The sequence below is a fragment of the Talpa occidentalis genome, unplaced genomic scaffold (assembly GCF_014898055.3).
Source record: "Talpa occidentalis isolate TD23 unplaced genomic scaffold, MPIMG_talOcc4v2.1 talOcc4.7, whole genome shotgun sequence".
In the NCBI taxonomy this organism is placed as follows: Eukaryota; Metazoa; Chordata; class Mammalia; order Eulipotyphla; family Talpidae; genus Talpa; species Talpa occidentalis.
In genome coordinates this window covers 99445245-99469856 of record NW_023605083.1, presented here as the reverse complement: position 1 = coordinate 99469856, position 24612 = coordinate 99445245, and the positions used below count along the sequence as shown (strand labels likewise).

The 24612-nt window shown below is 47.3% G+C and overlaps 1 long non-coding RNA gene and 1 pseudogene across 1 annotated transcript; one reads left to right on the top strand and one right to left on the bottom strand.

Moving 5' to 3' along the window:
- Window positions 1–1349: 1349 nt before the first annotated feature.
- Window positions 1350–15659, top strand: LOC119231521 (40S ribosomal protein S6-like; annotated as a pseudogene).
- Window positions 15660–17284: 1625 nt separating this feature from the next.
- LOC129144852 (uncharacterized) lies at window positions 17285–24343 on the bottom strand. The gene is made up of 3 exons (XR_008549581.1): window positions 24262–24343; window positions 23377–23505; window positions 17285–17421 (listed from the first exon to the last, which is right to left on the bottom strand). It is a non-coding gene; the product is annotated as an uncharacterized LOC129144852 (long non-coding RNA).
- Window positions 24344–24612: the final 269 nt, after the last annotated feature.

Sequence of the window (24612 nt, the reverse complement as noted above, 5' to 3'; positions counted from 1 at the left end):
GTGAGGGCAGGTCTGAGGATGACATTTTAGGAATTAGCAAGTGTTTACACCCTCTAGATTGAGGCCACCCCAGTAAGCAGAATAAAGGTCCAGGGTGCAAAGGGACCCAGCATTGATAGGTCAGAGAGGAGGAGGAGCCAGAGGAGGGGTCACCTAGGATGTGGGAGGAGACAATACTGGTAGGGGGCAGCGTGTTGCACACCTGGCTGGTCCCCCTGACAGCCCACTGGGGGGACACAGATGTCTTCACCTCCCTGCAAGGCTGTCTCAGCATCCCACCCAAAGTATCACCTCCTACATTCTCTGTCCCCCTCCTGGTTTATTTCTTTACAGCACGCCCCCTTGTGCTGTTATATAACTGACATTTAGCTTTGTATTTATTTGTTGATTGCCTGTCCCTTCCACATCCACTTCCTGAGGACCAGCAGCACGTCCTTGTCACTACTGTATTCCCACGTCCAGTTCAGGACCTGCACACAACAGATACTCGGGAAATGGTTGGGGAACACATTTTGCAGAAGAGGAAACTGAGGCTCGGAGAGGACAGGTCCCATGGAGAAAAGAAGGCGGCACGGGGATCTGGGGCAGGGCTGCTGCTCTCAGGGCGAGAACCCGTTGACCCTCTTCCTAGACGTCAGGCCTCTCTCGGTACCCTGGACGCCTGGGACCCAAACTAGGCCCAGGGCAGAGCTGGGCCCAGACGGGTGGAAACAGCGCCGAGATCTGGGAGTCGCCGGCAGAGGGTGCTGGAGACGCGCGCCGCGCCCAGGGAGGCGGGATGGCGCGGGCTGAAGCCGCGAGGAGCAGGAGGCCGAGCGTCCGCGCTAGGGTGGGAACCGAGGCCACGGGAAGCTTGGCGAGCCCGCAGGAAGACCTCAGCAGCCTGAGGAGGGAGGCAGGGTGCGGGCAGGCTTCCCAGGAGACGACTTTATTTTTTTTTTTTAAAGATTCATTTATTTATACAAGCCCTGAGGTATAGGCCAGAGGCGTGGGAGGTTGAGAGGACGCACCAGAGACAGAGTGGGGAACAGAACAGGCAGATTGACTGAAATACACTGCTGAGGGGAGCAGCGGGCGAGACAGGAGAGGTCTGCTGCCCCATGTGGGTTTCTCCCCGGCCGGCCGGGAATGGAACCGGCGCTGCAGAGGCTGTGGACAGCTTCACAGAACTGCGCACAACCCGCAGCGCCACCGGGGAGGCCCACCAGCAGAAGACTTTTTAACTGCATCCTAAAAAATAAGTGGGAGGTGGCGTTTGAGAAGGAGCAGGGCTTCCTAGAAGAGGAAGCTGCGAAGGCCAGAGCTGGACTCCAGGACTGTGTGAGTGCACAGCTCCGTCAGGGGCGACGATGGTCAGCACTGCCAGAGGGTACACCAAGCGGCCTTGGTGGGTCTTCATGCCCCCACTGCGGGAGGTAAAAGGGGTAAAGACTGGGGTGGGCTCCCACAGCCCTGTCTAGCCTTGGGCCCGCTGACTTCCTGGGAGCATCATCATTTAACCCCAGTGCGTCAGTGTCTGACCTGATTGGGGAGGCATTTGTGCCTCCCACTTGGGTCCCTGCCTGCCTGCACCCCCAATCCACCCCCCATGTTTTGAAGCCTCCCGCCTTACTCTGAGGCTGGGGACTTCCTCAGGACCCACTCCACTGATCTCCAAAGAGGGGTGATGTGACAGAACTGCTGTGTCGCAGACTACCACCAGAGCCCAGAGGCCCTGCTAGTAGGAGGTGAAGCCTGGTGTGGGACTCCTGGAAGACCTCAGTGGTGGAGAGGGGTTGAGGCAGCCTCATCCTGAGAGACTGGAGATATTGAGAGGAGTGGGGATAAAGACAGGAGAGGGCCTGCACATCTGGCAGGGAGGCAGGAACCTGCAATGTTTCACTGAAGTGGCCCAGATCCCGGGGGGGCTGCTTCTCCCCTGCCGCAGTCTCATCAACTATAGAATGGGGAGTGAAGGGGCCCCTTCTAGGTGTTGGATCCAAGATCAGCATGAAGGTTTAGCACCCAGGCCCCCCCTACAGCAAATTCTGTCATGCTTTCTATTGCAAGAACTTCCAGAGACAGCACTGTGAATGATCATGGTGATAGTGGCTTTGTTGGTTTTTTTAAAATTTATTTATTTATGCATATGAGAACTGGGGTATAGACCAGAGGTGCAGGGGGTGACACCAGAGAGTGGAGAGCAGAACAGGCAGATCTACTGAAATATATTGCTGAGGGGAGCAGCCAGTGAGACAAGAGAGGTCTGTTGCGCCATGTGAGTTAGCTCCCTGGCCAGGGATCGAACTCATGGTGCAGTGGCTGGTGAGAGCTTGATAAAGCTGCCTTTAACCCCTGTGCCACCAGGGAGGCTCAGCTTTGTTTTGTTTTATTTATTTGTTTTCTTATATCCCAGGGACTTTCTTATGTGATTTATATATTTATTAGATCAGTTAATCTCCCAAAGTCCCGTAAGTGAAGAATAATTACTGATCTCCTTTTACAGATGAAGAAACTAAGACACAGAGAGGGGAGGTGGTTAGTGCAAAGTCACACAGCTGGGAATGAACAGTGTAGGTCCAAATCTTCTGGGTCCCTAAAGTCACTTGGGAGACCCCAGACCTCAACCCTGCTCTGAGTTCGGTGACTTGTGTGACTCTAGATGTCCTCACTTCCCAAGCAGGGGGGCCTGAAAGCTCAGGAAGGGGGGTCCTCTGTAGCCTGGGCACTGTCGAGCCCTGGGCTCAACTGAATGTACCGTCAGACTTAGTTCAGGGAATGGTGCCCAGCAATCTGAGCATTGGCACCAAAGTGGCCACTGTTGGTCAAAAATCCCAACTTCACCACTCTGTTGTGTGCGTAGAGGCAAGTTTCCTAGCTGTTCTGTACCTCAGTTTCCCCTTCTTATAGAGTAGGAATAGTAACAACACCTTTCTTGAAAGTTGTGAGGATTAGGTCAAACAATACAGGTAAAACAGCTGACTACTGTTATTCCATGGCTTTCCTTGGGTACCCCCGTCTCTCCTAGTTCTGGAAACCTTCATCTTGCATTTAGCAGAGTGAGCCATAAACCTGGTTCCCAAGAGTCAGTGACATCGTAAACCAGTGTAACTAAATTCTCTCACTGGTCCTCTGGAGCTGGTATTACTACTAGTCCCACCCTATTAAGGAGGAAACTGAGATCCAGAAGATGTGTTAAGAGTGGACAATCTTGTTTTTTTCCTGATCTTAAAGGAAAACCTTTTAGTTTTTAGTGTTGAGTATATTATCAGTAGCTGTAATAAATGACCTTTATTATGTTAAATTATGTTCTTTCTTATCCTCATTTTATTGAGAGATTTTCATCATGAAAGGATGCTGAATCTTACCAATGCTTTCTCTTCATCTGTTGGCATGACCTCATGATTTTTGTTGTTCTGTTTGTTGATGTGACATATTACATTAGTTGATTTGCCTACATTGAATCATCCTTACATTCCTGAAATAAATCCCACCTGGTCACGGTGTATTAGTACATGGTTGAATTTAGTGTGCTAGTATTTTTTTAAAATTTCACATCTATATTCATCAGAGATACTAATCTGTAATGTCATTTCTTTTGATGTCCTTACCTGGTTTTGGTATCAGGATGATGCTTGCACGTAAAATGTGTTTAGAAGTATTTCCTCTTCTTCACTTTTTTTGGAGCAAGTTTGAGAAGAATAGGCATTAGCTCTTCTTTGAAGGTTTGGTTAGAATTCACTAGTAAAGGACCTTCCTGGTGGCACAAAGGGTTAAGTCTCAGCACTATGAAGCTATCAGCAGCCACTGCAGCACGGGAGTTCGATCCCCAGCCAGGGAACAAAGTCACTTGGCACAGCAGACCTCTCCTGACTCTCCTGCTGCTCCCCTCAGCAGTGGATTTCAGTAGATCTGCTTATTTTGCTCCCTCTGTCTCTGGTAGAGTCCTCTCACCACCCACACCTCTGGCCTGTACCCCAGCTCTTGTATGCTTAAATAAATAAAATAAATCTTTAAAAAAAATAGAATTCACTAGTAAAGCAATTTTGTCCTGGACTTTTGTTTCTTAGGAGGTTTTTAATAACTCAATTTCCATACTTGTGATTGGTCTATTCAAGTTTTCAATTTCTTCCTGATTCAGCCTCGGTGGGTTTTATTTTTCTAAAAATTTATCCATTTTTCTAGATTATCACATTTATTGGCATGTAATTGGCATGTATTGGTATTCATAGTAGTCTCTTATGAGCCTTTTTTGGTATCTTGTAATTGCTCATCTTTCATTTCTGAGAATTTATTGATTTGTTAGTTTTCTCTCTTCAGGTAAGTTACCTAATTCTGTTGCAATTAGATTTTTTCCCTGGGGGTTTGTTTTGTTCCATCATTTGCGGTATATTCTTCTGTTTGTTCATTTGAAACTACATGTTAATTTCTATGTGTTGAGCCAAATAGCATATCTTGATGTGCTGGCTTTATATTAAGATTACAGGTTGCAGGATATAATCCTAGTTATTTGCGTAGGATGCTGGGTTGTCTATTGCCTTATTAGGCTGAAGCCTCTGCACTTGTTTGAATGACTGGGGCTCTAGTGCCAGGAAAGATTGGGAGCAGGGTAGAGGGTCCATTCTGAAGTAACCAATGAGCTAAAGCCAGCCCTGAGCCAGGGGAGAGGGAAGCGAAGAGATTGCTGCCAGAGATTGCCAAGAGTTCTGATGCCCGGTTTCCTCAGTCCACCCTAGGGGTTGCAGGTGTCCCAACTGAATGGGAGATCCTCAATCTCACTCTCTTGTAGGCCCATTTCTCAGAGCCTTTCCAGCAGCCTCAGCTAACACTGACTCCTCAGCTGCAGCCCAGCTATGATCATAACAGCTTCTGCAACTGGTTGGGAGGTTGGGACAGAGCTGGGGTCTGTTCCTAGTAACTCCCAAGAACAGAGCTTTCCCCAGAGGTGCAAGCTCCAGCTGCCAGGGTCTAGAGGATTTAAACTCAGATTAGAGCCAGCAAACATCCTACGTAAATGTTATCCCAGCAATGGCCCCAGCTGGGGGTGGGACAGATGTTTTGCAACCATTTGTAGAGAGCCTCTGTTGTGAGTCCTCTGCAGGAAGCCACAGCTGGACCTTGTTCTGCTCCCAACAGAGCACATCTTCAGGGTTGAACTTCAGCTGCCTATGACTAGGGCTTATAGGATCCACTGTCAATCATTACCTCAGACAAGCATTGTTCCCAGTAGTCATAAGGACTGTCCGCTGGTCTCAGGTGCCCCTAAAGGCAGGGGTGCTGAGTGTTTTGCCCCCTGGCTCCTTGATTGATTTCTTGTCTGCCCTTGCTGGGTCTATCTGCTCCACAGTTTTTGGCTGTGGATCTCTGATCCCCAGAATCCAATTGTTCTCCAGAGAAAAGCCCCACTCTGTTTTTCCACATTTGGGTGTGTGTGTGTGTGTGTGTGTGTGTGTGTGTGTGTGTGCGTGCATGTGTTCCCTTCTCTAATGAATTCCCCAGGTACTAGGGCCCCTGATATGAGAATGAGCCTTCAAGTTTTAAATTTTTAATAAGGGATTGATTACATTATTTATCCCTAAGGAGGTAAGCTGAGTTCCTGGGGTCTATGGTTGAAAAAAATTTCTTGCTGACACCTCTGAAGTAGCTAAAAGTGATATTTTTGTGTGTTGATTCCCGGAAATGAGAGTAGAGAGGGGAACATCAATACATTAATGCAGAGGTTTATATTATAACACCAGCAAGGGCCAGGCATAAAATGTGAATGAATGAAATAGTTAACTGTGAGACATTAGGGAGTGGTGGGGAAGCCCTACTCAGAATCAACAGATTGATGCCTTGTGGAAGTACAAGCCAAGAGTTGCCTGTGTTTCTGATTGCTAGAGACAAATGAAAACAAGATGACCATTGGATGAGGAAGGAGGTCAGGGGTGACTATGAAGACCATGGTGTGGGGAGGGAAGTGGGTAGAGGGAGATGGAGGAGGAAGGTGTGGCAATATTGTTACAGGGCAGGGAGAGGGGCAGCCCAGACCCCATAAACCTGCCTGCTCTAAATAGGTTCTGCCATCCACTGCATCAACACAATACATATGAGACTTTTTCTTTAAGATTTATTTTATTTATTTATGCATACAAGAGCTGGCGTACAGGCCAGAGATGTGAGGGGTGAGAGGACTCACCAGAGACAGTGTGGGGAACAGAACAGGCAGATTGACTGAAATACTCTGCTGAGGGGAGCAGCGGGTGAGACAGGAGAGGTCTGCCTTTCCATGTGGGTTGCTCCCTGGCTGGCCAGGGATCAAACTCGTGCTGCAGAGGTTGCTATTGCTTCATAGTGCGGTGCTTAACCCCTTGTGCCACGAGGGAGGCCCCAAAACATATGAGACTTTAATGAAAAGGAACTTTAATACAATTAATAAACAATACAGGAAAGGCAAAGAATATAGTTTCTAAATCAAGCACCCAAAGCTACCTGTCCTCTGGTGGGTAAAGTCCACCCAAGCAGGATTGGCCCAGCACAAGACCCGAAAGCCTGCCACAAGTCTAAAGCATCTTCCAGTGGGGACCCACAGAAAAGGATCAGAAACAACCAGACAAGTCTGAAAGGAAAAGAGCAAAATCAAAATCAAGACAAAAACTGCCACTGTCACCTCCCCACAGGTCTCTCACCCACATCTGTGTCAACCAGTCCATGACCAAAAGGCAAGTGTAGTTTCTTCACGTGTCTCTCGGCTCCATGTACTTCGTCCAGGTCTTCTTCTGGCTCTCCATCCTGCTTCCTTCGCTTCTCAGTCTCCCCTGCAGCTTCTTCTCTCCCTGCTCAGCTCCACCCTCCTTTTGGGTGGGGCAGGGAACCTGGAACCTTCCCCACTTTCCTGGGGACCACCCTGTTACATAACCAGTGTTTATTGAGCACATACTATGGGCTGTGATTTACACAGATCACACACAGATTCTCACCACAATATTCTGAGTCAGGACCAGGCTTCATCTTTACCATAAAGAGGCGGGAATTTTGGCCCAGAGAAGCAAAGCAACTTGTTCAAAGATTCTGAAACTTATAGGCAGTGCAGGCAAGACTCATACAGAGTCCAGCCATTTGGATGTTATGATTCCTCAATCAGTGGATGACTGAATCAAAGTCTGTGAATCAGCAAGTATACGCCTGCTCTACTAGGGTCTCCATTTTCCACATGCAAGATGCATGCAGCTTATTGTCTCACCTCTCTGATGAGGTGCCAGGTGCCTACTCTTCTGTGGCCTGGTCCTTGTGAGGATTAAGATAAGAGGGGACTGCACTGGCCAGGGAGGAAGGCTGAGATGTCCCACCACTGTCTCTTGGCATCTGCTGACCAGGATATGGTCTGTGCTGTGTGGTGCATTGGGTCAGCCAGGTGATCACCTCCCCTTACAGTTCCATCTTCAAGTCCCTCAGCCCTCTGGGATGGAAGGGAATTGTGGGTGAGGCAACCCTGTGGAGAACAAAGCACCCTGACCCTGCCATGAGGGTCAGTTGAAACGGTGATGGCTTTGCAACCCTGTGCCCTAACTGTGCCTCAGTTTCCACTTCTGTCAAATGGGTGTTGAATAGCACGTCTCTAGTCTATTAAGGTTCACAGAGATAACCACAAAGCAGGGTGCATGGTGAGCCTCAAGGTGGCAAGTGGTGGGAAGTGTGCAGACCGCACAGCCTGTGGTTCCCTCCCAGGCCCAGGCCCAGCCCCAGCCCAGCCTACCCCCTGTCTGCCTAGGTCCTCCCCAGTTCCGGCCTCAAGCATTTCCGGGCCTGCCTCAGGAAATACCAGACCTCCGCCCCTTGACAGCCCCGCAGGGCCTCACGTCACAGTCACCGGTTGGGAACTGCAGTCCACTCCCCACACCCCTCCTCCACCTCCTTCCTGCGCCTGGCCAAGTGCCCTCTCTTGCGCAGGCCCTGTAGACTGAAGAGCCTCCTCCTACTTCTTCCTTCCCGCCCAGTATAACCTCCTTGGGGGAAGTCAAGTTGAGAGGGCCGTTAGGGGCTGGTGGGATGGCAGAGAGGGTATAACTGAGTTGCTGCACCCTGGAGGCAAGGTGGTTATGAGTGAGGAAAGGGGTTAGGGGAGATTCTGAAAACCCAGAGGAGAAATTAGGAAAGGATGGCTGGAGAGGGTGTCATTTCAGCCTGGACAGGAAGAGCAAAGGGTTACATCAGTCAAGTGTATCAGACAATAATTCACTTATTCAAACAAGCATTTATTGATCAACTACTGTGTGCCAGGCCCTTTGGCAGACCCTGGGGTTTGGCAGGAGACAAAATGTTTGTGATCTTGTTGTCATTTTTGGAGTCTGTGGGTTTGGAGTGCGTTGTCCTTAGGGTTCTCTGTGGGAAAGGTTTCACCAGAGCTTCCCTTTCAGCGGCATATGATGAGTTTCTCAGGCGAGTTTCTCCACGAGACAGAGGCGTTAGTTATATTTAAAGGGCAGGTTTATTAGGGAGGGGAAAAAACAATAAAAGACACTTGCAGAGACACAAGCGGGCAGGAAGAGCTGCCCCAGAAGGGACAGGGTTGCTAAGAGAGGCCTGCATGGTTGTAGGCGGGCGGCCTTGACAGGTCACGGGCAGGCAGGAAGCTGCTGCCCTGCAGAGGGAGAGAGTTGGTGAAGAGGCACCTGCAGAGTCACAGGTGGGCAGCGGGAATGCTGCCCTGAGCCAGTGCAGAGACAGTCTTCTTTTGTTCGGGAGGGGTCACTCCTTGTGAACTGTCAGTTCATTGCTAATTTTGGATAAATATGTAGAATCTGAAAGGGACCAGAGATTCCACAGTGGGCTCAATCTCCATATCTTTACCTTTGGAGTCTGTTGGGGTCAATCTCCCTATCTTTACCTTTGGACCTGTGCTCTAGACAGCAGTCTGATACCTGCTTGCATGTTATGAGTCGTCGCCTCAGGATCCTAGTGTGGTCTGCGCGTCAGGATACTAGTGTCATCTGAGCTTCAGGATACTAGTTTCCACAACTGCATAGATGGCTATGCTAATCTCTTCTGCCCCCATCTCTTTGTGTGAGCCAGGTTTCTGGTCTTGTGGCGCCTCCTTTTTTAGTTGTTTTTTTTTTTCTTCTATTTTTGTCCTCCATCAATCTCATGGATTTTGTAGTGGGGGATATAGAAGAGGAGGTGTTAGTGAGAAGAACTGAGGGCTACCCCAGGGCCCCCATACATGCCTGCTCTAAAAGGGTTCTGTCATCCATATCAAGACAAAACATATTCTAGTGTGTAAGACCATTTTTAGAAAATAACTCTGATACAATTTGTGTGTAATAGTGAAACAATTAGTGTGCCATAAAGAAAAAGAATATAGTTAAAAGTTTCCCCATGAAATATCCAAAGTTACCCATCCCCCTCATGGGGACAGCCTTACTCAAACAGGGTTGGCCACAAGTGGGGCCACTCAGGCCCAAAATCTTGTCAGAAGTCTAAGGCACCTTCTGGTGGGGACCCACAGGAAAGGGGCAGAAGGGACCAGGCAAGTCTGGAAGGAGAAGAGCAAAATCAAATTCAAGATAAAGGCCACCATTGTCAGCCTCTCCATGGGTCTCTCACCCACGTCTGTCTCTTTTAAATGTCTCCCTCCATGGCCCCCACCCCCTGGTAGAAACCTAAGCAAGTGCAGCATCTTTCACTCATCTCTGCTCCTTGTGCCTTCTTGAAATTTTCTTCATTTCTCCATCTCTTTCCATTTCTGCGTCTCAATCCTTCTCCTAGTCTTTTCTAGCTTCAGCTCCCTGCCCAGCTCCACCCTTCCTAGTCTGGGGCAGGGAACCTGAAACCTCCACTCTCCCTGGAGATTACCCTGTTACAGAAGTAAAGGAATAAAGAACATTTCACAAATGGCTCAGCTACTGAGGAAGAGCACTGTGAGGGGACCCAAAAGGGGGCCAATGCTAGTCTGGGGGAGTGGTCAGAGCTTCCTTTCCTTGAGATGACATTGGAATGAACCCCTGACGCATGAACAGGATTCCTCATGGAGGTACCAGCACATGCAAAGGCCTGAAGTTAAGCAGAAAGGCCCTGATGTTGGTGCCGAGGTTGCTGGTGGGGGTGATGGACTGTGAGTTCCACTTCATCACAAGGCCAGTGAGGATCAGGCCAGAGAAGTGACATGCCCGAGTGACGGAGCTGGGATTTCAGCCCAGTATGCAGGGACTCTAGAGTCTCAATGGCTTTTTGTTTTTTTGAAGGATTTTATTTTTTTAAAGATTTTTTTAAAAGATTTATTTATTTATATATACAGAAACCTGGGTACAGGCCAGATGCGCAGGAGGGTGAGAGGTTTCACCAGAGACAGAGTGGCGAACAGAACAGGCAGACTGACAAAATACACTGCTGAGAGGAGCAGCAGGCGAGGCAGGAGAGGTCTGTCGCGCCATGTGGGACCCTCGCTGGCAGGCTGGGATTGAACCGGCGCTGCAGAGACTGCGGACAGCTTCACAGTGCAGTGCTCAACCACCTGCGCCACGAGGGGAGGCCCAAAGATTTATTTATTTATGCATACAAAAGCTGGGGTGCAGGCCAGAGATGTGGGGGGTAAGAGGGTTCACCAGAGACAGTGTGGGGAGCAGAACAGGCAGATCTACTGAAATACATTGCTGAGGGGAGCAGCGGGTGAGGCAGGGGAGGTCTGCTGTGCCATGTGAGTAGCTCCCTGGCTGCAGAGGCTGCAGATAGCTTCATAGTGCTGTGCTTAACCTCTTGCGCCACCAGGGAGGCCCCCTCAGTGGCTTTTTAAAACAGAGCCACTCACTGTTGCAGACTTCTCCAGGAAGAGCTGCCAGCATCCCCTGTAGCTGCGGCCGCAGACTGCTGGGCCACCAGGGGCAGGTGAAGGCTAAAGGGCCGGCCAACTGTGGTGGGAGACACAGCCCTGGAAGAGGCAACAGCGGAAATCGTCGTGGGATGGTGGAGTCTGTGGTGACCCTGATGTGGTTTCTCCACGGCCCCTGTGGTCACAGCCTGGGCACTGTGCCCACCTCCTGTGGCTTCTTCACCCACAGAGAGCCTCTGCTGAGATATATCCTGGAGCTTGGACTGGGATTGGAAGAACAAATAGGACCCCTCCCACCCCCTGGAGACCTCCCACTCTTTATTTCCTGGGAGACTGGGATTGGCACCCCATATTTTATGGAAGAGTTCAGGGATGGTGGCACCACACAGCAAAAGGGCTGAACCAGGTGCCCACAATCCACAGCAGTAGATTCTCACACTCTTTATTGGCTCCTCCCTTTCTTTCTCACTCCCCCCTCCCCCGCCCCGCCTCTAAAGGTGATTGCTGGAATCACATCCAAACAAACAACTTGCACTTGAACCTTTGTTTGAGGTGGCCTTCTGAGGTGCTGAGCGACATTCTGGCAGTCCATCTTCACATGTGATTGCACTCCTGCCCCTAGCCCAGCAGCCCCTGTGCCCCTAGGGCAGGCTCTAAGAGCTATTTATAACCCCCTATAGCCCCCCTTTGTGGAGGAAGTGGGTCAGAGCACAGACTAGGTTCAAATCCCCAATCTACCATCTACTAGTGGTGTCATTTCCCCGTCCGATGCCTCAGTTTCCTCATAGTGAAATGGTACCTTATTAAAAAAATTTCTTTCTTTTTTTATTTATGCATACAAGAGCTGGGGTGTAGGCCAGAGGTGCAGGGGGCAGGGGTGAGAGGATTCACTAGAGACAGAGTGGGGAACAGAACGCAGACTGAGGAAATACACTGCTGAAGGGAGCAGCGGGCGAGCCAGGAAAGGTCTGCTGCACCATTTGGGTAGTTCCCTGGTGGGGATCGAACTCCCGTGCTGCAGTGGCTGCTGGTAGCTTCATAGTGCTGAGACTTAACCCCTTGTGCCACAAGGGAGGGCCAAGGAAACATTTGTTTAGAGGAAAAAGAACAAAAGCAAAGACTCCAAAATAAAGTTGCCAAGGAGGAGCAAAAGACACCATTATGGGACCGTGTCTAGGGGATGTTTAAACCCTTTTTTCTCTATTCTAAAATCTCATCATCCTATTTTGTGATTGGCTCTTCCTCCTAGTGGCTATACACCTCCAGGCAGATGTGCCCGTTTTCCCAGCTCTTATCTTAGAGTTTCTCGTTTTACCTCCCCTGTCCAAGGTCCCCTAAATTTCACTGTCCCAATTAGCCTCAAATTTTAGCCTTAAAATTTACTGCCCTCATTAACCCTCCTAAATTTCTCTGCCCTTATCTCAGAAACCTCTTTTAACTCTCCTGAAGTCCCTGCCTGCCCTGCCCCAAAGCTGCCTAATTAACCCTAACTTGCCCTGGGACTCAATATCTGGTAAGGGGTTGTGTTGGGACTGGAACCTGGGTCAGGCTGACTCAGACATCTACACCCCCAGCCCCAGTCCACCCCCTGCCCCCACCAGGTGGTTGTGACTCAAGTTTGCAGAAAGAGGAAGAGGAGATGGGGGTAACCGAGCGTTAAGGGGAATCCATGGCCTCTGCTCTCTCACAAGTTTAAGTGTGTTGTCACAGCTGCCCATGGTGTGGTTATGGCTGGCTAGTGGGTCTATGAGTCGCTTGATACGCCAGCTCGACAAGGCCTTGTGGGAATTGGTGGCCTCTGCCGTGGCAGCTGAGTTTCCACCTCGTGCCTCCACCTGGTCACCGCTGCCCCTTGGGCTCAATCCTGGTGCAAGAATCCAAGTCTTCTCTGACTCTTCTCTAACCTGCTGTGTGATTTCAGGCCAGGCTACGACTTCTCTGGTATTGGAGGATTGGGCCCTGCCTAGGATTAGGCCTGTGAGTTAGTGGACCCAGAATTTGGAGGGCTCTGAGGTGAAGACAGAGCATGCGCTGTAGAGGTCCAGGCCTCCCAGGGAGGTATTTAATGAGAGGGGTAGCCTCTCGCCATAAGCTAGGACAAGCCAGGGCATACCCAGTGCAGCAGCCGGTGGCTCATCCTTCTTCCCCAACCTGCACACCCTGAGCAGCAGGGCCAGCCCCCTGGCCCATCTGCATATGGGGGGCACACATTCCAGACCTCGGCCCTGAATTCCCCCATCAGCAGGAACCTAGACTCCTGAGATGCAGCCTGGAAGGGAGGTCAAATGGCACAGTCCTTAACATGTGTCCACTGGTTCACTAAATTTGGCTGTGCACCCACAGTGTGCCACACCCTGATCTGGGTTCTGGGGGTTCCACCATAAACGTGATAGGCAGAAACTCCTGTCCTCACAGAGGAGGGAACAGAGAAATCTCCATGTAGTGTAAAGTCAGGTGGTGACCAAGGCTGCAAAGTGCACTGAGCAGGAGGGATGGAGGGGGCTGTAGGCAGAAGGACAGTCTTGGTGGTCACTGCTCCGGAGATGAAGGGGAAGGAATGGGAGAGGCCTGTGTGGATATCTGGGGAAGGACATTCCGGGGGAGGGAACAGTGTAGGGGAGACCCAGTGTAGGTGTTGGGGAGAGGGGCAAGCTCTTCTAGCCATGGGAGAGGTGATGAATTTGATTATAAATGTGATGCAAAGTCCTTTGAGGGTTTGGTAGAAGGTGACACGATCTCTTTTGATCTTTCTGCCAATACCCTGCCAGCAAGGGCAGAAAGACTCCCAAAGTGCAGTGAGAAGCTGAGGCTCTGGACTAGGTTCCTGAATATGCTCTTCGACCTCCCCCCCTCCTTCCATACAAGTTCATTGCTACCCAACCTTTTGTTAACCAGGGTATACCATGATTGTATATAATCTTATATATAATCATAAGTATACCATGACTTCCTCTAGGGATGTCTGTCTTATCGCCCATCCTTTTTTCAACAAATATACTGAGGCCCTCTTTCATTATTATTATTAAATTTATTTATTTATTTTCTTATATCATTGTTCATTTTTATGCAGTATTTGATTTCTCTTCTCAGGTTTAATTCCTATAGTTCTCCCCCCACCCCATCACCCAGGGACCATCACCATAATCTCTTCTGCTCTTCCCTACCCTGTTTTGACACCCTCCCTTGCTGTGTGCCTCAGATCTATGGTCAGTTTGCAAGTTTTCTTTCTCCTGACCCTTTGTTTGGTTTTTCTATATTCCACGTGTAAGTGAAATCATCCAATATTTATCTTCTTCCTTCTGATATATTTTGCTTAACATAATCCCTTTCATCTCCATCCGTGTTGTTGCAAATGGCGTGAGTTTATCTTTTCGATCATTGAGTAGTATTCCATTGTGTAGATATACCACAGCGTCTTGATCCAGTCATCTCTTTTCGGGCATTTGAGTTGTTCCCATATCTCGGCTATTGTAAATAGTGCTGCAATAAACACAGGAGTGCAGGTTTCCTTTTGAATTAGTTTTTCTGTGTTCTTTGGGTAGATTCCTAGTAGTTGAATTGCTGGGTCATATTGTAGATCCATTTTTAGTGTTTTGAGGAATCTCCACACAGTTTTTCCTTAGTGGCTGGACCAGTTTGCATTTCCACTAGCAGTGTAAGAGGGTTCCTTTTTCTCCACAGATTTGTCAACATTTGTGTTTCTAGTTCTTTTAATCTGGGCCATTCTCACAGAATGTGATGTGGTATCTCATTGTGGTTTTGATTTGCATTTCTCAGGGCCTCTTTTTTTGTGGTCCCTGATAGGCAGTCTGCAGCCTCAAGATATAGATAAATATCCCTTTCCCAGCCACCCGCTGCCAGAAACTCATTGATGTGGACGATGAATGCAAACTTCGTACCTTTTATGAAAAACATATGACCACAGATGTCACAGCTGATGCTCTGGGCCCGAATCAGTGGTGGCAGCGACAGACACGGCAGATATCTTGACCAATGCTCTGGTTTGCCTACTGCTGACTAAAGAGCATTCCTGTTACAAACAAAGGGAGATGGGGAAAGAAAATGCAAATCTGGGCCTCCCTGGTGGCGCAAGCAATTAAACACAGCACTGTGAAGCTATCCGCAGCCTCTGCAGCACAAGTTTGATCCCCGGCCCGCCAGGGAGCAACCCACATGACACAGCAGACCTCTCCTGTCTTGCCTGCTGCTCCCCTCAGCAGTGTATTTCAGTCAGTCTGCCTGTTCTGTTCCCCACTCTGTCTCTGGTGAATCCTCTCACTGCCCCGCCCCCCGAACCCCGCACCTCTGGCCTATACCCCAGTTCTTGTGTGCATAAATAAATAAATCTTAAAAAAAAAAAAGAAAATACAAATCTGTTCAGGGTTACACTGTGGATGCCAGTCTGAGTGTTCTCAATTTAGCCATTGTGAAGACCAGGAGAAGGATCTTCCTGAACTCACTGATACAACTATGCCTCCTCGCCTGGGGCCCCAAAAGCTAGCAGAACCGGAACAATTTTCACACTTTCTGGAGAAGACGACCTCTGCCATTATGTTGTGGGAGGGCCCCTAAATCAAAGCAGGTAAGAACCCCAGCACGAAAGCACCCAAGACTCAGCACCTTTTACTCCCTGTGTTCAGGACCCAGATTTAAGTATAATGCTCCGAAGAAACAGCGTACTATGGAAAACAAGGAGAAGGCCACAGAGTAGACTAAGATTTTGGCCAAGAGAATGAAGGAGGTCAAAGAAAAATGCCAGGAACAGATTATCAAGAGTTGGAGGCTCCTTGTTTGTTTGTTTGTTTGTTTTTCTGAGATCTTCTACTGGTCTAAGACCCCTCGAAAACAAGATTTTCTAGAAGTAACAAATAAATAAGATCAAACATGAAAAAAAGAAAGAAAGAAACAAAGAAAAACATACTCAGAACCACTCCAGTCAGGACATAAAGTAAGGGAAGGAACTGCCCACATGCAAGTTAGAGGTGAGTGTGGACGGGCCGCCCAAGGCACCCCGGATGTTGGTGGCGTTGCTGTGCAAGATGGTGGGGAGCAGTGCCAACAGATAATTCTGGAGAGGGCAACCCTCCTCCTCTCTGGAGAGCCGTTTTTTGATCTACTCACCGGGTGGGTGGTCACAAGGAAGCCATGAAGCCAGGATTAGGAAGGGGCCCTGAGCAGCTTCGGGCGGTGGGGCAGGTCCCAGCCGGTCGACCTGTCCCTCCTGACATTGTCTGAGTGTGTGGGTGGCTGTAGCCAGTAGCCCAGATGAAGAGAAGGGAGCTGCAATTTTGTTCTCATCTTTTTGCTCACTACCTCTCAGATAAACACATTTATAAACATTAATAACAATATTTGCTTTATGTCCTCAACTTGTATTTACACTGGGTTAAAGAAAGCAATGGGGAGAAGGTAAGGAGGGAGGAAATTAGGAAAGGAGAAAGAGACAGAAGAAAAAAGGATTTTTTTTCTTTTTTCTGGATTGAACGACCCCCACTTTAGCATTCTCTCACTTCCTGGAGTCACTGGCCTCTTGGCCTTTTAACTGTTGTGTCTGTGTCAATCTCTTCCACAGATTGGCAGCCCCGGAGACAGTTCTGCTTCATCCCTGGTCCCCAGGAACACACTAGGGACTAGGAAAAAATGACAATTACATGAATGAGCAGAGGTGAGTGGGAGGAGAAGGTGGCAGGGAGAACCGGTTGGCAGGTGTGTTCATGGTCTCTGGATTGACTGGTGGAGCCTGCCAGTCCACCCTGCCAGCCCTGATCTGGGCCCCTTCCAGTGCCAAGGCCAGCCCTCTTGACATTATTCCAACAACACTGGGTTATGAGTTACGAGTACCTATTAGATCCTTTACTAAGTGCTTTCCAGCCATCATCTCAATACCACAGAGCAGGTATTATTGGCCCCATGATACAGGTAAGGAAGCTCAAAGCTTAGAGAGAAGCAGTGACTTGTTCAAGGTTATTCAGAAAGGAAGGACTGATGTTGCCCCTAAAAAGGACCAAATTATGGACATGTCAATGCAAAACAGAGAGCATCCAAATGTGAAGACTGGAGAATTCAAGCAATTTCCCCAGCATATTAGAAAATCCCATTCTCCTCCCCCTTCCAAAAAGTGCTGGATTCTTTCAGGGCTTCAAATTTTTCATCTGTGAGAAGGACCAATTGCCCCACCTGAACTCCTCCTTGCTGTGTGTGGGAACAACTTGGGCAGAGCACAGCCCTGTGAACATGATGGCTGCTCCTGATTCTCATTCAGATTTGTGGATCCTGGAAGCATCTCTGTATGATCTTGTACAGTCCCATGTGTGTACATAGCTCTTTCATATCTTGAGCAAACTTGACCTCCCAGCCACCATGTGAAGAAGACAGGAATTATTGCTACCCTGTCCACTTCATAGTTGCAGAAACAGGCTCAGAGAGGCAGAGTGATGTGCCTTGGTTCACACGGCTGCTGAGGGCGGCTTGTACCCAGTGGTTTTGCACACAGCAATCCAGTTCTCTGTGGTTTCGCGCACAGCACTATCACACTGTCACATCAGCTCTTTCTCATCTTCTCCACCCACTCGGTTGTCTGGACTCTTCTGGAGTCCTCCAGGCTGCAGGATCTCAACTCAAGTCCACCTGTTTTTCTTCTGGATAGGAAGGAAGAGAATCAGAGAGGAAAGTGGAGGGCAGAGCTTCAAGCAACCTGGGCACCTTCCCACAACACCATTTTGTGACTGTGGCAAAGGCCTCAGTGTTGGGGCTCTAAAACTGTGGGGTCCTCAAAAAAGTTGAAACTGCTTCTTGACTGGGCCTCCCCGGTGGCGCAGCGGTTGAGCGCTGGGTTGCGAAGCTGCCCGCAGCCTCTGCGGTGCCGGTTCGATCCCCGGCTGCTCCCGGGCCACTGGAGGAGGGTCCCACATCGTGCGCAGACCTCTCCTGCCGCCCGCTGCTCCCCTCAGCAGTGTACTTCAGTCCTTCTGCCTGCTCTGCTCCCCGCTCTGGCTCTGGTGAATTCTCTCACCCTCCCGCGCTTCTGACTGTACCCAGTGCATGCATAAACAAAATGAACAAACAAATAAATAAAATAAAATAAAAACATGCCTCTATAAAAAAAAAAAAAGAAAGAAACTGCTTCTTGACTGAGGAGTTAGGATTTGAACCCTGACTTTCTGACTGCCAAGCTCATGCCCTTGGCTTTGGAGGGGACCACACACTTAGAGAGCTGACTGTCATCTCAGCCTGTTTGGAGTTGTAGTACAAAATGATCAGCTGATGCTTACAGCAGAGTGTGATGTAAGTCAGGAGTGAGTGGGGTAGAGGGATGTCCTCAGCATGGTGACAGGTCTTCTATTTCTGCCTCTTTGTATCAAAGACAGCAGCATTTTGGGAATATAAACGGAAAATGATTTGCTAAACATAAAATGTGGTGGTGGGGGCACCAAGTGAATAAAACTAAGGTTTGAGCATGACTTCAACAAATGCTTATTCAGAGCTGAATCAATATCTAAAAGGAATGCAGGAGCATCAGAATGGGGGGAACACTGCCGCAGCTAGGAGTCTATCACATTCCTCTATTAATGACGAATGAAAGCCCAGCTGGTAATCCATCTTGTGCCTGACTTAATAAAGCAGGGATGGTAAAGGTATCAGGTAGGGTTCTTTGGTTGCAAGCAACAGAAATGGATTCTGGTTAAGTGCTGAAAGAAGAGGATGGAAATTTAGTGGAATGGAATTTAAATTTGGTGGAGGGAAATGGACCAGCTCAGATAATAAAGACAAGCCTTAGAAAGGACACAACTTGCGGTAGCTCCAGGATCTCAGAAGCCAGAATTAATGGGCATGCTTTTGAGGACAATGCTGCTGTGAGGTGGTCCATGAGGGGAGGACAGAATCTGGACAGTTAATCCAGTGGAGGACTTCCCAAGTGCTAGGACGTTGACCAGTAGCATCCAAATCCCCAGGGGTCTCATCTGCAGCCAGCACTGAATAATCAACTTTGCCAAGATAAACTTCAAATTCCACCTTTGGCTCTGAGAACCCAATATAGTTTGGGGACACCTGGTCTTGCAGTAACCTGTAGACAAGACTCTAGTCTTGCTTTTCTAGGGTCTCTATAAGGAATCTGCAGATACATTTGCACAAGGGCTGTAGACTCATATATAATGAAGGCTGTAGACTCATATATATATAACTCATATATAATTATGTGTAGCATTTTTTCTGGAAAAAGAATGCAAGCAATAATGACCACCATTTATTGGCGGACTGGTTATACACATGAAGCCATTTTGAATGAGGCAGTTCTTGTTAGGGTCTCGTGGAAAAATCGCCAAGAGTTATACTATACATGAAAGAACACCAAGCAGATACAGATACAGATATAGACATAGAGTTTCCATTTATGTGTCTATGGGGTGGGGGGAGAAAAGGGAGGTTGCTTCTAGTGAGAGTCACTGCAGATCTGGAGGGACAGCAGGAAGGAGACCTATTTTTCACTGCATGTCCCGGAACTCTGAATTTGGGACTCTGAAGCATGCACTCTGAACTTTTTTTCTGAGTATGTATTTTTAAAAAGATTTGTTTTACTTATAAAAGAACTGCGGTACAGGCCAGAGGCACAGGAGCGTTAGAGAATTCACCAGAGACAGAGCGGGGAGCAGAACATGCAGACGGTCCAAAAACACTGCTGAGGGGAGCAGCAGGCGAGACAGGAGAGGTCTGCCACGCCATGTGGGTAGCTCCCTGGCTGGCCGGGATCGAACCTGTGCTGCAGAGGCTGTGGACAGCTTCACAGTGCTGCGCTCAACCCGTTGTGCCACCAGGGAGGCCCTCTGTGCATGTATTTTTAAAACACTTTTACTTTGGAATGGTTTCAGGCTTACAGAAAATTTTCAAATATAGTGCAGTTCCCCTATGCCCTTCACACAGCTTCCTCTAGTTATCGTAACTTATGTTATCCACTTGCCAAAACTAAGAACTTAGAGTTGGTACAATACCACTGAAATTACTCAAATTTCACCAATTTTCCCACTAATCTCCCTTTTCTGTCAGAGCCCATCCAAGACATTGCTTTGAACTGTCTTGTTTTCTTAGTCTCCTCTAGCCAGTGACAATTTCTTAGTTTTTTCTCTTGTGTTTTATGAACTTTATAATTTTTTAAGAGTATGATCAGATATTTGTAGGATATTTTTAAGGATATTTACTAAATGCAAAAAGAAATGAAGAGACAAGGAGAGAACAAAAGAGGAAGAAAATGAAAGAGTGAAGGATGAAAGAAAGAAAGACTTTGGGGTTTCTCTCAATAGAGCACTTTACTTGGGACAACCGTGCCTCTGAGCTTCCAGAAAGCTTCAATGACAATAACCTGAACCAAAAGCTCTCATCCCCTTCTTCCAGGGTTGGTCTGAGTGGGAGGTGTCAAAGATTTTTGTACTGGTGACAAAGAGGACTCCAGCAGCTCCAGAATTCCACGATCCTTGACGCCTGCACTCTTAGTAGAGTGGGTCATTTTCCCGACAGTTTTAAGTAAACTCCTGGTGAAAACTTTTGGATTGGGCTTTAGTCACATGCCCATCCCTGAACCAATCATGATGGCCAGGGAGATGCCACATTCTCATTGGCCAGCCTCGGATAGGCCCACCCTTGAACCACCTGAGAGCAAGGTATTGCTGCAGGGCAGCTTAAACATTGTCCCTGGCATTGTCCAGTCACTCTCCTCTCTGCATCCTGCAGCCCTGCTGAACTTGTGATATGGGTCTATGATTTCCCTCTTCCTGGCCTTCGCTCAGTCTGTCCCTCTCCCTGCCCTGCTGTTTCCCCTCTCTGCATAGCCAATCATTAGCCACACTTAAAGACCCAGCTCCAGTGCTATTCTTTGGGGCAGACTTTGTTGTAGTTTTCAGTGATTACATTTCAATTCTCAACCCACCCTAAAGTCTTGTGAAGATGGAGTATGGCCAACTTTGTCCATAAATTCTTTGAAAAAGTGTAGTGCCTTTCTGAGAACAGAGAGAGGTATTTCTGAGAAAGGGGTTCTCCAAGGGAGGACACAGCAGAGCAGCCTGGGGACACGCCAGTCTCTGATGCCCACCGACGCCAGTCTCTGAAAAGTTCTGCCCTGCAGCTTGTCAGCTGGGCCCCCAGTTATTGCCGCTCACTGTACCTCACTTTGCTCACCTGTAAAATGACCATAACAAGCCTACCAGTCTCAAAGGGAAACTGTTTACTGAAATAATGCATGAAAGATGATAGATCCATGTAGATTCAACAAAACATTGTAAAAGTGGTCTATTTTGTTTGGGCTCTTCACCAATAGAGGAGAAATAGCCTGAAGGTCAACAGTCAATAAGGAACAGAATGTGTGTAAGATTAGAAATGCTATTTAAGAGGATGCTATGTTTTATTGTTATACACAATCCCCTAGAGAGGAACTGATGAAAGTCACTGAAATTTGTTTATGAGGTGTGATCATTATAGGACATGCAAGAATTCGGGATAAGACCCAAAAGTAGACATGCAGAGAATAAAAAGTTTATTTACAAGGGGAGTGAGTAGAGGGAGAACAGAGAGAAAGAAGATTAATCAATTGTTCAACAAGTCCTGCCAGCAACATTGTTTGAGTTAAGACACCAGGGTGCAAGTGGAAGCCAGAAAAATAAGAGAGAGGGAGGATACATGTGTTCAGTTACAAGCCACTTAACTCCACCCCTAGTTCCAAGCAGTCCCCCACCCCCTTTCAGGAAATCAGCTTCATGCAGCTTAACATTGCTAAAGATCCGGTCAATTGAAAGAAGAAAAAAATGTTTTTTCCTTGAGTCAAAAAACAAAACAAAACAAAACAAAGAAAGTGTCATTTCAAACAAAAACATTAAAATTATATTAATCTCCAATAGTCCATTCAGTCCTGTATAGAAAATTTGCCTTCTTGAGTTCTGTCAATTAGCACAGGTCTTTCTCCTGTTAATTTCTCCAGAAATGATTTCTGAAATATCAATAGTTTGAAATAACCAAAAGTAGAAATCTGACAATAACATCATAAAACAAAGAAATTTGTTCAACATTATAACTTACAATATTTCAGAGCAACAATAAAAGTTGACAAGACACTTAAAAGGTTTCATATAAATTTTGAAACACCAGAGCTTATATTTATGTATATGACAAGGTTAGGTATTTCTCCCAAGTGACAGCGCTACCCATTAAGTTCCAATTTAGCCATAAATACTGAAAAGATCAAATTTATCTAATGTCTTTCCCCCGAGGAAAGGGAGAAATATGGAGTGTCTTCGGAACTCTACTGAGGTTCCATAAAATTCCCTCTGATCAATTAAAAGTCTGCCAATTTTCCTTCATTTAGATTTCTGGGAAGCTTTGTTGTAAGTATTAGAAAAAAATGTTTTAAATTACAATCATAGTTCTGGCTAAACTCACCAGCACAATGCTGACAGTCAAACTTTAGTCACTTATCTTTGATTCTCTAACTGGAGTTTTTAACCTTTTGTTAAAAAATTTTAGTTTCCCAATTCCCATTTTACCTGGTGTTTAAAGCAATATCACAATTTTATAGATGTGTGTTTCAAACCAACCTATTAAATCCCAAATTAGTTCACATTAATAAAAAATTATCTCAGACTGCCCACACTTCCTGAAAGCACTTGTACCAGGTCCCATTACATCTCTGTAGGGTAAGGTAAAAAGTATCAGGCTTTTCTGCCCTCCCGCCATCAGGATAGATGACGGAACCCTGTGGTCCTGAATGCATGCCTGATGACGGGCACCTGGAGTAGGGTGTGGGCATAGGTAGATGGGATTCACCTGGGCTAAGACTGGGCTTTTTAAGGGTGGCATCACGGGGACGCCAGTAGAAGTCAAAAGAGAAGCTGAGAAAGAAGCAGCAGAAGCCGAGAGAGAAGCAGAGAGAACGTCAGAGAGCCCAGATAGAGTGAAGATTGCTGGGGGCTGGGAGGCTGGCAGCCTCCCGGCCCCCCAGCACCCTTGCCTGCTGTGTACCAGGTAAATCCCAATAAAAGACCTGCAAAAGCCACTAAGGGCTCTGACACCTCCTTTACCCGGTCTGCTAGATCATAGAAAACCTGCTCAGTGGTCCTTCCTGCCCATATAATCTCTGAGCTCAAAATTTTGAGAGTTGACATCTGTGCCAATTTTACATCTTTACAATCTTAGACTCAAAGGGGGAAGATTTACAGACATGCTACATATAGACACAGAGAGCTCCCTCTATTTTCACTCAACCCAGTGGAATATCTTAAATAACTTCAGTTTTACTCGTATTCAGAGAGACACAAAACCACTTCTTTGCTTCCTTACAAAAACGCACTCTTAACCACTACCTGGTGGAAAGGTGCTTCTACTCACATTGAAGTGGCCAGGTTGTTTTGTTCCCCTTAATTAACCACACATACACCTAAAAAAAAAAGTCTGCAAAGACATAAAGGGAAAATAAAAAACCCTCACAAAAATCAAAGTTGTAAAAATCAAAAGTTAAAAAAGCAAAATCAAAACTGAGTTCTTTCCATGGAGTCAAAACCAAATCACTAAAACTGGGGAGTGTTGTCATGTGATTCCAGATGCTGCCTACATACCTTAGACTTTGGAAAGAGAAAAATTGTTTCATTAGCGCGGTTATCACAGGAGTCTCATGGCCTTAATCACGATCTCAGGGTTTCCAGTGTTCACTGGGTAGTTAATCCTGGGGTATCCTGCAGCAGTAGCTGAAAGAAAAACAGGTAGCATTCATGTTTTTGTCTTTCTCTTCTACAAATATCTCAGGTCTTTAATAGGTTCATAAGACCAATGGGTTTTGGTCTCCAAGTCATTGCCTTCTAGAGCTTTCTTCACTCTAGAGTGATATACCAAGGGTTCTAAAGAAGTGTCGGTGGTTAGCAAAACCTGATAAGGACCAGACCATTTCTCTGACAGTTGAGTTCAGGCCTCTCCACTCTGCAAGTAAGACCTGATCACCAAGGGTGAAAGGATGCAGTGCTTCATCCGGAGGCCTGGAGATCCTGGAGAGCATGGTTATGAGTGACGGCTAAAATTTCCTGGATATGTTATTTGTGCTGTTTGAGTCTACATTCTTGTCCTATGTCTGGAGCAGTGTTCACAATTGCAGCATGTTACTATTTCTCTTTTGTTTTTGCTTAAATTTTACTGCAGGAAAATAAAATGTAGTATATGGGGGAAAAGTAAAGGATGAATGGATTAAGAAGGAAAGATATATGCTAAGTTATGTTTGTGTTGGAAGAAAATACATACACTAAGTGCAAAGGTAATTAACTTTTAAACCCTTTCCGTTCAATCACAAATCCTGACGCTTTGTCGTGTCCTCTTTGACTACAGCTTAGGTGAGATTAGCTAGCTGCTTCTGCACAATACTGAAGAGGATAGAGCATCATACACTATCACCGTGTAGTAAAAGCAATAGTAAATTCTGGAGCCTGAGAATTGAACTTCTTTTCTGTAGTTACCTCCTGTATTAGATCTTGGGCAAGTGTTGGCTGGAGCTGCCAGGGAATTCCTCTGATGGCAAAAGGTGGAGTCTGCAGCTTGGGCAAGTCCCCTGTGGCATCCACCAAGGTCTAGTGCACTGAGAGTGGAATTCCTGAGCACAAGGCAAAACTGACAGGGTTTCATGACAGATCACACATACAAGGTTACTCCTTCTTGCAATGAGAACACTAATTCTTCCGTAATGGTTTGTTCCTCAGACTTCCTCTCCATGTTCCTTCTCTGTTCCTCCTAAATCCTGTCCTGTCGTCTTCCTCTATGAAAATGGCTGCAGGTCTAGGCCTCCTGTCTTCTCTTGCATTGTATACCCT